Source organism: Saccopteryx bilineata, chromosome 1 (genome assembly GCF_036850765.1).
Source record: "Saccopteryx bilineata isolate mSacBil1 chromosome 1, mSacBil1_pri_phased_curated, whole genome shotgun sequence".
NCBI lineage: Eukaryota > Metazoa > Chordata > Mammalia > Chiroptera > Emballonuridae > Saccopteryx > Saccopteryx bilineata.
The window spans coordinates 255,511,621-255,525,532 of record NC_089490.1 but is presented as its reverse complement, the minus strand read 5'-3'; the positions used below and the strand labels follow the sequence as shown (position 1 = coordinate 255,525,532).

Below are 13,912 nucleotides of genomic sequence, written 5' to 3'. Positions count from 1 at the left end.
TGTTTCTTGCTCTAATGGCAATTAATTTGGAAATCAGTAACAAAAGGCACCCACAAAGTCCTTATATTTAAAACTTATGAAACACATGTCTACATAAAATTGCATTCAACATTCACAGATAATCCACCACAGCCAACCAATTTTCTGGCTGACATGCACTTAGCTGTTATTCCCAAAATACACAGAAAATGGCAGCAGAAAAGCACTTTTGGAACATTTTTCAAGTGACTGCTGACCTGGACTGAGATGTTATTCCCAAGATGTTCACGAGATGGCAGCAGAGAAGTACACTTAAAACTTTTTTTTTCCTGTTCTTTTTTTTTTCTTTCTTTTTCTCCATATCCACAGCTAAACTTATCCCCAGGTCCCAGGGCAGGGACCCAGAGCCCATGAGCAGTGGAACCTGCTGTAGCAGCTATCTGGGCCAGACCCTAGAACATTTTTTTTTTTTTTTTTTTTTGCATTTTTCTGAAGCTGGAAACAGGGAGAGACAGTCAGACAGACTCCCGCATGCGCCCGACCGGGATCCACCCGGCACGCCCACCAGGGGGCGACGCTCTGCCCACCAGGGGGCGATGCTCTGCCCATCCTGGGCGTCGCCATGTTGCGACCCTCTTGGGTGTCGCCATGTTGCGACCAGAGCCACTCTAGCACCTGGGGCAGAGGCCACAGAGCCATCCCCAGCGCCCAGGCCATCTTTGCTCCAATGGAGCCTTGGCTGCGGGAGGGGAAGAGAGAGACAGAGAGGAAGGCGCGGCGGAGGGGTGGAGAAGCAAATGGGCGCTTCTCCTATGTGCCCTGGCCGGGAATCGAACCCGGGTCCTCCGCACGCTAGGCCGACGCTCTACCGCTGAGCCAACCGGCCAGGGCCGACCCTAGAACATTTTTTAAAGTGACCATATTGTTATTATAAAGCAAGTACTGCCTGACCTGTGGTGGTGCAGTGGATAAAAGCATCGACCTGGAATGCTGAGGTTGCCAGTTCGAGGCCCTGGGCTTGCTCGGTCAAGGCACATATGAGAAGCAACTACTACAAGTTGATGTTTCTCTCTCCTTCCCACTGCTCTCTCTCTCTCTCTCTCCTCTCTCTAAAATAAATAAATAAAATTAAAAATTAAAAAAAAATAAAGCAAGTACTATACCATTGAACTTCAAAGGATTAAAATTATATAAAGTATATCTCTCACTCTTATTGCAGTTAACCTATAAATCAATAACAAAGGGTAACAAGAAAATCTTTATATTCAGAAATCAAAAATATACTTCTAAATAACCCCCAAAATATATCACCATCACAGTTACAAAATAATTTCAACAGAATAATAAAAATACAACTAACCAAAACTTATGGGACAATGTGCATTCTTAAATTCAAACATTGGAGAAAAAGCTGAAAATTCTCAAGTTTTGTCTCCTTCTTAATACCTAAAACACCTTCTAAATACCTTAAATCCACCAAAAATAGGAAAAAAGGAAATGTGCATATAGAGTTGTCTAGAAGGGTATACTTAAAAAAATAGCTGTTTACTCATTTTGGAATAATTTAACTTTTTTGTATTATTAAAGTAATCTGCAACAAAGAAAAACCAATTTCATTTTGGGAGAAAATGTAGTAGAGAAAACATCTACATTTAAAAATAATTTAAAAATAATGAGAATTTAGACTGTTTTAGTAACACCACCAAGAGCCTTCTGCTTTTGGGACATAAAACCTTTTTCTAATTATTTAGCCCAGTTGGGTCCAATTCTTTTTTTTTTTTTTAATGAGAGAGAGAAATAGAAGAAGAGAGAGAGAGCGAGAGAAAAGAGATGAGAGGCATCAATTTGTAGTTGTGGCACTTTAGCTGTTTATTGCTTTCTTATATATGCCTTGACCGAGGGCTCAAGCCAAGCCAGCGAAACTCCGCTCAAGCCAGTGACCTTGGGATCACGTCAATCATCCCACGCACAAGCTGGTGACCTCAGGGTTTTGAACCTGGGTTCCTTGGCATCTTAGGTTGATGGTCTATCTACTATGCCACCACCAGTCAGACAAGGCTGAATCCTTATTACTCAGTCAGGTTCTGTATATGGTTCCCCAAATACACTTTCTTCATAGCCTCCTGTTGACAACTCTGGTCAATTCAGGCTCGTGTGGGCTGTGCTCTCTGAAAGCCACCCCTGGAAGAGCTCCCTGCAGCCACACTCTGCTGCACAGTCTGCCTTGTGGCCACAGCTGATGGGATGGGGGAACACGGATGCAGGGCAGAGCAACCCCGGGTGAGAAGCAGACACAGACAGATTGTTTCAGGGGTTGGATTGGTGGTTGGAGATTGTCCTAATTTCACCTGGAAGTGGGTGTTCCTGTCATTGATCCCATCCACTAGAGGGGAGGACACTGCTACTGTGCAAAAAGGGTCCAGGGGACATTAGTGCTGGTCCCAGGGTTCCCAAATCCCAGCTGTGCCCTTCCCCAAAACTGAGTCAGCCCTGAAATTCCAAAACAATGACCTTCACCCACTTTCGTTTTTTTCTGTCAGTTCTATTTGGGGCATTTCCGTCAATTGCAACCCAAGAGTTCCCAGCAAGCGCAAGCTCCTGGCCTTGTCATGAGGCCATGGTGAGAGTGCATGCAGCATGGAACCCGTGGCTGTGGGGACTTCAGTCTCCGTGCAGAAACCTAATTTAATCCCACTCGGCAGCTCTTGGTGAGGAGCCACCTGTGTGCCCAGACTCTGCCCAACAAGCTCGCATAGCTTGAAGAGAGTCTATTTGTCAAAGACCCACCCAGGGCTAGAATTCCGGACTTTCTCCCATGACTTTGTTACAGTGACATCAGCAACACTCCAGGACCTCTCACAGAATGACAATGAGCAGATCCGGAAACCCCAAATAAAGCCCACTGTACACACTGGTCAATACCCATGTTAATCGCTGTTCCTCGGAAAGAAATACAAGCTTCTTAGCAGTACACATTAAGTCTTTTATTAAATTAAGGTTAACACTGTATTTGCTCTGTGGGTTTCCTCTTCGGAGTTGTGGATTCAGCCAACACCTGTTGGGTTACCCAGCTCACAGGGACAAGTCAGATGTGTACTAAGGGGGAGCAGAATCAAATGGAAAAGTATAAGCTCAAAAAAATTTAAGGCAAATGTTACTCCCGTCACAGGGAGTCAATCAAGCAGATCTGTGCATTTCAATGAAAATATATAAAATTACTTGTCAAAATAATTAACATCGGTAAAATCAGAACCCATAGCTTATAAAATACCTATGCAGGTTTGACAAAAGAGACCCAATCATGCCATCGGCTCCTGGGACACATGGACACAGGGACATCACCCTGGAGAGCAAGTCTCCACAGGAGCAGCGGCCACATGGGCTTCGATAGCTATTCTGTGACCTGGGACGTGTCAGGTGAACAATTCTGGGTAAGAGGAATCAATGGTCACTGAGGCACCTTTGCTCGCCCCCAGACGCCTCCTGGGGACCCTCATCAGGAGGCTCTGTGTCAGCTGACGGTGGGCGTTCCGACCATGAGAGCCCTAGAGAGACAGGCAGGCAGGAGGTGGTGACAGGGGGACTCGCTCACTCAAAGGAGAATGCTTTGGGAAAGAGTGTTACAACTTTTTTTATGGTTTGGACTCAGAAGGAGTGAGACACATTAGATGAAAGAAGTACAAGCAGAGGGCTGAAACCCAGAAGCGGAATCCGCCCCGAGAAACTGTGCTACTGCATATCACACTGAGTTCCACAAGCCAAAGCCCAGCAGATGAAACAAGAAAGCTACAAAAAAGCCTTTTTTCCCAACATCCTTAATCCTGCACATCTACTGTTTTGTTTATGATCAATGTCACAAGAATTAGTCTTAGAGTTTATCAATAGTAAAGGACATCTGGTTCTTGATGGCATTCCTCCAAGAATCCCGCGTACTTGCATTCAAGTAACCCCAGGCCAGTCTCCTCCTGTCTCCAAGTAACCCCTGCTCTGAAGTTAACTATTGTTCATATTTGTGCAGGGTCTTTCCCTTCAAAAGAGAAGAGCCTCCCCTTCGGGGTCTAGAAGCTGACTTTCTGAGCCCCTGCAGCAACTTCAGAAGCCACTGACTAGGTAGAAATAGATGCTCTATCCCAAGGGGTCAGATGCTTTACCACTTCACGCCCTCAGAGCTATCTCATTTACAGTTTGATCAAACCATCCCCCACACCGCTCTGTGGCGGCTGGAGGAGGCGGCGTGGGGCTCACCCTTTTTTCTGCCCACACAGCCAAGGTCTGTGGGCTGGACCTGGTGGCCGAGATTGACAAAGTTACTGCTCAAAAGGCCGGGGAGAGAGTGATGTCTGAAGCTGTGTCTTGACTTTTCACTTTGGTCTTGAAGGTTTCAGTAAAGTCTTGGTCCCAAAGCCACCTTGGAGCTGGCACTGTAGACTCCCAGGATGTGCATGGCTCCCATCTGGGTTTGCGAGAGAATGCAGCCAGCAAGAGGAGTTTGAGGGTGTCGCTGCCCCAGAAACACCTCATGAAGGCCCCTCTGGTCTGGGTGCCCTGAGATGCCACCAAAGGACTTGCTCCTGGGAGGGCAGGGCTGGCAAGTCAGGACGCTGCCTGGAAACAGGTTCTGGGCCTGTCTGGAGGCAGGTGGATGGACAGACAGATGGGCAGGAGTGGCAGGTCCCTCTGCAGGTGCAGAAGAACTGAATGAAGAGCTTTTATTCACTGAGCTGGATGGATCTCACCATTTCATAGAACATTTCATCAGCTGGGACCCCGCCCCCCCCCCCCCCCCCCCCCCCCCCCCCCCCCGAGAGAAAGTGTCAGGAGCCGATCAGCAACTGCTGGCTGACAAGGTCACAGCAGAAGAAGATAAAAAACTGCTGACTGACAAAGTCACAGCAGAGAAGACCAATGGCTGCGGGGTGACAAAGTCACCGCAAAGGAAAGGCACAACGATACTTCCCCCTTTGACTTTTTGAATTAATCTGGCCTTATATCCCCCCTTTTTCTGGGTGTGTGCTATTATTTATGGCACAGGGATAATAATACCGTGCTTTCCCTGTAGATTCGTAGTGATTTCTTTGGAAATGAGACAGAGGGTGTGAGTTCCACAGAAAAGCCTGTAAGCCCCTTGAACTGGGCTCATAGACATAAGAGGCTGGCTATGATATCCCTCGTAAAGGATTAAGTCTGTAGGAGAATTCTTTCTTAATCATGTTAGAAAGAATAGATTGTGACCTGTGAATGGGTAGGAGGCAGTGGCTGTGCACAGAGCACCCTTCGGCCTTCACTTAATTCAACATTTTTCCTCCCTAGCCTTTTCATGTGATAGAGTAGAGAAACATTCCTTTCTTCTTATTTGATCTGCAGATAGTGGTACACTCTGAGAAGAATAGAGTTAGAACTTAACTAGTGTTTAAATACAATAAATAAGTAATATTTGACTAGACAATAGTATCTTAGGTAAGGTATAGTAGAATGGCCCATTGTGTGGTCTAGGATGAGAGCATAGTCAGCAAGAAAAGAATGTTTTACTAAGAGAATTGTCTTTTGACTAAAGGCAATTGCTAGGCTTTCTCAATGAGATGTTCTCATGAGATTTACATACTTTCCAAAATTCTGTAATAATGAGAAAAATGTAGGGAAATCCATGGAAGTAATAACAGTTAATGTCTTGTGTTGCTGCTGGGCTATCTTGCAAGTGCATTCTGCATATCTTTGGGTGAAAGCTATTCTTAATGTTATGTTAATTTCTTTAGAGGCAAGCCTTTTAGAATCTTGTGAGAAAAAGTAGGACACTGCATAAACTCAAGGCCATTTACCTGAGCAAGCGGTGGTCCATTGTTAGTCGTCCATTGTTAGTCGTCTGCTAAATCTCTCTCTGCCCCTTAACTCACAACAGCAGTAAAGTTAGTTAACTTTTAGAACTAATACTCTAAAAGCTTTTACTGATGTTGTTATCGCTATTCAAGTTATTTTGTATTTTGAATGATTTGCTACCTGGTTTGTGATTCATAGATGTAAATTAACTGTTATCTGGAAACATGCAAACATAGTGAAACAAAAGCAATAATTAACACCATGTGATTGTAACTCGGTGTGTGTATAAAAAGGGAGCTATACTAGCATTTGGCAGAGATGCCTGGCAGTAAATGCTAACCAGAGAATAAAGAGAAAGAAAAGAATTCGGCTCTCTCACTCGATTTTCGCCGACGCCGTCTCCTCCTGTGGGACCCCTGGATCTCCCCCGGGGCTGGACCCCGGCAAGAAAGGGCACATGTCAGACTTGGGGAGCCGTTTGGTTGTTCCAGGCACCCGATGGTGCTGGCCCTGGTGATGTGCTCGGCCAAGCCGGCCAAGGGGACACAGAGGGAGGGAGGGTGGCACCCAGGTCAGCCCTCACAGCCATCCCTTTGACATGTGACTAGCCCAGTGTGGCGGGGGTGGCACATGGCACACAGGGGCTCCTGCTGAGTCTGGGAGACAAAGCATTCAAGGGGCCTGAGGGGCCAGACAGGGGGCAGTGTCAGTGGAGCCTCAGTGCTCACATGCACCTCTGTCCAATAACGGTGCTAAGGGTGGGGGGCTCAGGAGGGGGACTGGGGGAGGCAGCATATAGGCTTAGAAGGGGCAGGGGAGAGCCATGCAGGCCAGCCCTGCCCTGCCCCCTGGCATTTGAGACCCTCCTGTGAGCATCTCACTGTCCTGGCTGAAAATGCAACCTGAGCACGTGACTTCCTACACGGGGAACGTCCTGGCCTTTGAAGGATCCCCAAATGGATCACAGGTCTCCTCTGAGTTTGTTTTCATGGCCTACACTTGCCTCCCAACCTACTGAGAGAACTGGGGCTATCCCACATCAGCGTCCTCAGTTGACCCTCAACCGTGAGCTCTAGTCAGACACAGACCCTTGGCCTTCTGACTTGACCTCCAAGGTCAGGCCTGTCCTAGTGGAAGTCACCATATGCAGGCCACCTGGGGTTGAAGGCATGAGAGTGGAGTGATACAAAAACAGAATCGTTTTTAAAAGGCACTCAACAAACCATCCAGCAGTAGCTGGGCTGTGGCGGGGATGTGTCTGGTCAATGTGAGCGGCCTGAAGGGAAGGGAGAGACTAGAGGAGGCCCAAGATGGTCAACCCAGGGAAGAGAACATTTGCCAGGAGTTTAAAATATACACATACAGACTGGACTTCAAAGCCTTCTTAGCAGAAAGAAGAATGTAAGATAAGTCATTTTTTTATATTGACGGTAAGCAAGTCTGCTTGGGGATGTCTTTTCTGCATGTTCTTTTCCTTCCCGTTGTGACCTGAGGCCAGAGGGCTTACTCCTGCAAGGGAAGTCCCACAAGTAACTCGGGGCAGGGTGCATCCATCACTGACGGGGAGCTCACTACTGCGGCAGGTGTGGTTGGTGATGCACGGGACCCCTAGCTGCATGAAGCTTTGCTTTACATCGGCTTCTGTTCTGCTGAAGCCCTCACAACTCAGGCAGTTCCCGTCAACCCTGTGTGGGGACATGGGTTCCGGCCACCATACAGGGAAGAGGCCCATCTGCTCCAGGTCCCTACCCTCCAGACCAGTGCCCTTCACTGTGACTATGTTCCCCACGATGGCCTGGGACCCTGGTCAAGAGCCTACACACCCTTCCTCTTGTCTGACCACTTTCTTTCCTGGGCAGGTGAGGACAGTCTGGCCAGAGAGCAGAGCATCCTCGAGGCTGACTGGCCTCGGCTTCTGAAGCTCCGTCTGTTGCACCTGGACAGCCCCATGCACTCATGGGGCTCTGGATGAGGCTTCCCCAGGGATGTGACAAAGCTGATCCTGGAGCTGGCCTGGGGACTGCTGCTCCCACCAGACTGACCTTCCCTGGTGGTGACCTTGGCCTCTCCCCTGAGGCAGGGGAGGGGCTGGGGGGGTGGGGGTGGGGGCAGGAGTGCTCTTTTAATCCAGCTCCAGAAATGAGACCCAGGGCTATTTCTAAGAAGGAGCACCATGTCCTCGGGGAAGGCTGGCACCCTCAGGCCACCTCTAGCAGTTTCCTGTAAATGCCAGTGTTCATCTATCTACGAGTTCCTTGGGACTGTTCTCACAGCTGTGGGATTGAGTTGCTGGGACAGAGACTGGAGGGCCTGCTGAGCCCAAACTGCCTAAACTGCTGACCGTGGGCCTTCCCAGAAAGACTTACCGCCACGATCCTGGGCGCTACCTGCTGCCTTTTCTGAGCCGAGCTCCCAGGGACTGGTCTCCCCAGTGCTCTGGCCCGCTGTCCACCTTCTTCCTGTCCTACTGCATGGATGCGTCCTGACTGTGGCGCAGGTGGGTGTCCCAGGGCTCTGCCACTGAGGTAGGAGCACTGCTGGGCGGGCGCTCAGGTCTGCTTCCTGCCCTCTCCCAGCTACACGGTGCCTGACACACAGGAGGTGAGGCTCTGCCTGCAGGGCGCCCTGCTCTGTGAACGGTTTCTGCTTGCCCACCGCACCCACAGTAAGGGTGAGATGCTGCACGCCTCTCCCCCAGCTTCTGGGGAAGGGGCTGCCGGCCCTGGCTCTCTCACCACCCCTCAGGTGGCACAGGCACCACTGTACCTGGAAGTCAGGGTCTGACTAGGAGGTGTCAATGGGCACATACCTTCGGGACACTTTGCGGGGTAGACCCGGTATCTCCCCTGGGCAGTAGCCCTCGCCACAGGAAGGCACACACTTCCAGTCCTGGAAGTAGAGGTTTGTGGCACAGTGAATACACTTTTCTCTGCTGGGTCCTGAGGGAAATGAAGTAGCTATCAGGGACTGCCCGCCCACCTTGTGTCCTAGGCCTGCTGCAGGGCCTCTGAGAGTGACTGCTGCTCAGCTGTCCCATGGCCACCACCCCAGCAGGACTTCAGGTGCCCGCCATGCATCTGTGCTGGGCTCTCCTCACCCACTCCTGGGAGGTGAGCTCACCCCCATCTCACTGCTGGGGGCGTGGAGGCCTGAGTGATGCTCAGGACAGAGCCTCACGTCCCTCCCGACCTGAGCCATGTACACGGCCATGATTCCACAGGCTTCCTTTCCCACAGGACCAGGCCACGCGTGGCTTCATGTACCTGATATGTGGCCGCACCAAATGGACATTTGCCAGGAGTTTAAAATATACACATACAGACTGGACTTCAAAGCCTTAGCAGAAAGAAGAACGTAAGATAAGTCATTTTTTTTATATTGACGGTATGTTGAAACAACAGTATTTTAGATACATCAGGTTAAATAAGATAGATTAAAATTATTTATACCTGATTCTCTAGAAAACTTATAATGCATCCTACTTCTGTTGGGCAGAACAGTGTACATCAGCGGTTTTCAACCTGTGGGTCGCGACCCTGGCGGGGGTCGAACGACCAAAACATAGGGGTCACCTAAAGCCATCGGAAAATACATATTTCCCATGGCTTTAGTTGCTGAGAAGCCGCGCTACCGTCTGCAGCAGTGCTATTCAACTTGAACGCACGCCGTAGACTGAAAGAGGCCTCACACTGAGGAATCTGCTGTGTGGATTCTGCAGTGTAAAAGATCTGCCTCCTATAGAAGTGCAGATTCCAGCTTTGGAATTTTTCTGCTCTAGGAAAAGTTCTAGCGTGGAAAAAATTAAGCAACATGCTCTATATTTGAGCGGAATCTGCTGCGGCCTCCCATTGCCTTGAATAGGAGAGGAAGAAATGTGTCGAAACTGCATTTCTGCCGTACAGGGGATCTCTCTTCTGCGGAATCCACGGGTCTCCCATTGAAGTAAATGAGACGTGGATTCCACCACAGAAACCGCTGCTTTATAGTGTGAAAGAGCCCTGAAAGATACCATGCTGTGCAGAAACTGCAGTGTATCCTATGACGTAGTTCACACTGTTCTATATAGAAAACTTGCCACTAATCTGGAAAAAACAGATCCATTAGTTAAGCAGCTATTTATGGAGCTATTTATTTAGTGTATTGGTAGCCCCAATACACTAGGTAAGGAGGTCCATTAGTAATAAATATTTCTCAATATATAATTAAATATTGTTTTTGTGATTAATCACTATGTTTAAATTGTTTGATTTGTAGCAACGAGAATACATAATGCATATCAGGTATTTACATTCCGAATAATAACTGTAGCAAAATTACAGTTATGAAGTAGCCACCAAAATTATTTTTTGATTTGGGGTCACCGCAACATGAGGAACTGTATTGCGGGGTCACGGCATTAGAAAGGTTGAGAACCATTGGTGTACATGATGACAGGGGAGATGGGAAGAAGACATTTGATGGGAAAGGTGTTGACAGGTGTTTCGTACAGATGACAGGGACATTCTCAGTGACAGAAGAAATGAGTGGGGGCTTCTGGAGTGGGGTGTGGTAGCCAAGGATGGGTGCGTCTAACACAGCCCACACCAGACACAGAGCAGGGAAACGGGGTCCTTCCTCCCAAGGCTGCCATGGGTAGACATACATCCCAGGGTCTTGGAAAGAACCCAGCAGACGGGCACCAGGAGGAGGGCAATGACCAGACGCTTTGAGACGGCTGATGCAAACCCTGCAGTGACAAAGGGGCTGCACTGCGGTGAGCCCGCAAAGGCTAGACACTGTCTGCCACCAGCCATCCGCAGTCACAGGGAAAAAGTGAATGGAAATATTGACAGAAAAAGTGTTAGTACGCCACAGGCCTGAGTTTTACGGATTCAAGTGCCTATGACATTTGAATGAGTGACATCAGCAATGCTCCTCAATCAACCTGGGCCAGGCACTGAGTCTTAGAAACAAAAGAATATGGAGATAAACAGGCTGCAGGGCAAACAGCTGGGAGCAGCTACTATGCTCCCCTTGCAGGGCCGAGCTCTGTTAGCATCCTGGGGGCGGGGGTGGGGGGGGCGCAAAAAGGCACTTCTCCTCCTGGCTGTGGCTGCGAGGGTGCAGGGGTGCCCACTGCTGAAGGGCACAGCCCATGCCCAAGTGGGGTTGCATGGGCACACCAGGAGGGGCACCTGTCATGCCCCATCTTCCAGGACCCAGGCTATGGCCACTGTGACTTGGCACAGACCTAATTCTCCAATGGTGATGGTAGCAACAAGCTCCACCTAACGTGGATTCTCAAAACAAAGACTGAAGTGCTGGGTGAGGAAGGAAACTCGGGGGAAGACAACTGGAAACACATCTGAGCCCACAGACTCCTGACGTGTTCCCATATCCCGAGTACAAGTGACTCGCAGCACGAAGCCTAATAAAATGGAGGCATTCTTGCTGTTCTGCATAAACACTGTGCTTGGAAGGCATCTGTGCTATCATAATGGGGAATTATAAGACACATAAACTTGCTTATAGAAGTAGTTTCCTTCGTGAATAAAGCATTCAAAATAAGTAAAGATAGGTACACAGAACAAGGGCAATGTTTTAAAGCCTCTTGCCTTCATCACCAGAACTGCCCTTGTCTCTGAGTCAATAACATCGTGTCTAAGACCATGCCTCCCTGTGCAAGTACAGAGCTGCAAACAGGACAGCTCATGAGCAATCAGCAGCCCGCTTAGCTGGGAAACCCAGGCTGCTTACTCTAATAGCACCCTGGTGGGTCCCCGGCAGGTGGCTTGGCTCAGAGTGGAGAGAGGGGTCAACCTGGCATGCCAAAGGTCACAGGTTCAATTCTTAGGGCATGTAGAAGAAGCAACCAATGAATGCAAAACTAAAATGGAACAACTAAGTAAAATCAGTTGATTTTTCGCTGTCTTCCCCCTCCCCATTTCTCTCTCTCTCAAGTCAGTGAAAACAAATTCTTTAATTTTTTAAATTGATTTTAGAGGGAGAGGAAGGAGAGAGAGAGAGAGACAGGAACATTGATCTGTTCCTGTATGTGCCCTGACCAGGAATTAAGCTGGCAACCTCTGTGCTTTGGGACAATGTTCTAACCAACTGAGCTATCTGGCCTGGGATGCAAAACATTTTAAAAAGTATGACATTCTGGCTTTTCTTTTTTTAATCTGTAAAATTGTAATAAACTGTCTGTAACATAAAATTATCATATGAACCATTTTTAATTGTATAGTTCAGTGGCATTACATACATTCACGTTGTGCAGCAATCACCACCACCACCCATCCATCCATCCCCAAATGCTTTCATCTTACCAAACTCAAACGTCATACCTATAAACAGTAACCCATCCTCCCTCCCTCTCGCCCCTGCTAGGGCCTGAGACTTACTGCTACAAAACCCATGGCAGACTAAGAAATCCTAATTCTTGATTTCAAGAGAGTTCAGCCACCCACGCAGGTAACCCAGGTCCCAGGACGGCACGGCACAGGGCAACCCAAGCCTGTGCAGGCCACGGACTCACCCATGCGGAGCCAGCAGGTGTGGTGGCCCTCCCCGGATCTGACCAGCTCGGAATCGAAGCAGGGGCCCTGCTCACACGTCAGGGATGCAGCTGTCCGGTGAGAGGCAGTCGGAAGGGGGAAAAAAGCAGATTTTTACATCCTTTCTGAATTCTTAGTAAATTATGATTTGCCCTCAAATGTCTTCCAGGAGAGGAAATAAAAGTCGCCAAAGCACAGCTTTCGGAGTTGATAAAGATTCTGAGCTGACGAAAGCAGGAAAATCAGTTCTGATTTCAGCAGAGGTCTGGCTGGGAGGGCTGTCCTGGGCCTGATAGCAGGACCCCTGCCTGCAGGAGGCCAGTGGGACCTGGTTCCATCTCCAAAGCCCCAGGACCTGGGTCCTGGTGCAGACGGCCAGGTCCTCCCATTCTCTCCTGGTCTGTGATGGCTTCTCCTCACTGACACTAACCAAACCAGAACCTGAACCCCAAGAGAACTTGGGTATGTGAGGGTAACCCCTGGTGACAGGTGGGTAGTCTCACTGCCTCTGAGCCTTCTGCAATGTTAGCAACACTTATCATGAAACCCGGTGGGGTCCTGCCTCTGCCCTTCACCATAAACTTGAACTCAAATGCCCTCCTGGGACCCAGCAAGTTCTCTCTCTGTAGCTCCCGCCTCACTCTTGCACCTCCAGGGTTCAAGACTTAGGGAAGAATCTGTCACTGGGCCATCCATTCTAGGTCCTTCCTCTGTCATATCCTAGCTGTGCAGCCAGACCCAGAAAAGTCCGCTAACCCTTCTGAATCTCCATCTTCTCTCCTTTTTGTTGGGACAATCATGGCTCCTGCAGAAAGGCTGCTTTGGGGTCTAAATGAGCAAATACTCGTAAGATGTTGGAAAGGGTCTAGCACCCAGCAGTGAGAATGTACGTCAGACACTCTTGACGTCTTCACTGGCAAGAGCACACTGTGCTTGATGCACACACTGAGTGCATCTGCCACTAGACACATGGGACAAGCATTCTGAGTGTGTGAGATGCACCAAATCCTGCATGAGGGACATGGCAGGGGTACCAATGGGCAGCAGACACCCAGAACCCTTTCTCACCATGGAGCCAGGGCCGCTGTGACTGGCAGCGACATTCAGTCCTTAAATGCACCTTCTTTCTGCACGTCTGCCCCCACAGAGATGAGTGGCGGGAGATGCAGCTCTAACAGGGCAGCAAGATCGGAGCCTCCGCTCATGAGGATATTGGGCAATAAAAGGGAGCTTCCTGTGGGTTATAGCCAGCGGTAAGAGCCCTGCTCCGTCTATGTGGCTGTGTTTTCTCCCTGCGACACTGTGAGTGGCTGACCTCCTCTCTTCCATAGCACCCACGGGAACAGAGAGGAGCCACCCAGGACTTCCAGCACTTTTCCACTTGGGGATGGGACCCAGTGACTTGGAATGTGGAGCCTCCCTGACACCTTCAGTTTCCAGCCTGAAGTCAAGGAGCCCTGGGCAGAGGTGACATCACAGCTGCAGCTTCCAGGCCCCATGCTGTGGCCACCTCAATGTCCCTTTTGTCTTCTGGGAAACTGGTTCTTCAATATATCCTGTTACTGCTGCAACCCTGCTGCAAC

The 13,912-nt window shown here is 49.2% G+C and overlaps 1 pseudogene; it reads right to left on the bottom strand.

Annotated features, from left to right (window-relative positions):
* Positions 1–336: 336 nt before the first annotated feature.
* On the bottom strand, positions 337–479 carry LOC136321186 (small nucleolar RNA SNORA5; annotated as a pseudogene).
* Between the last annotated feature and the right edge of the window lie 13,433 nt (positions 480–13,912).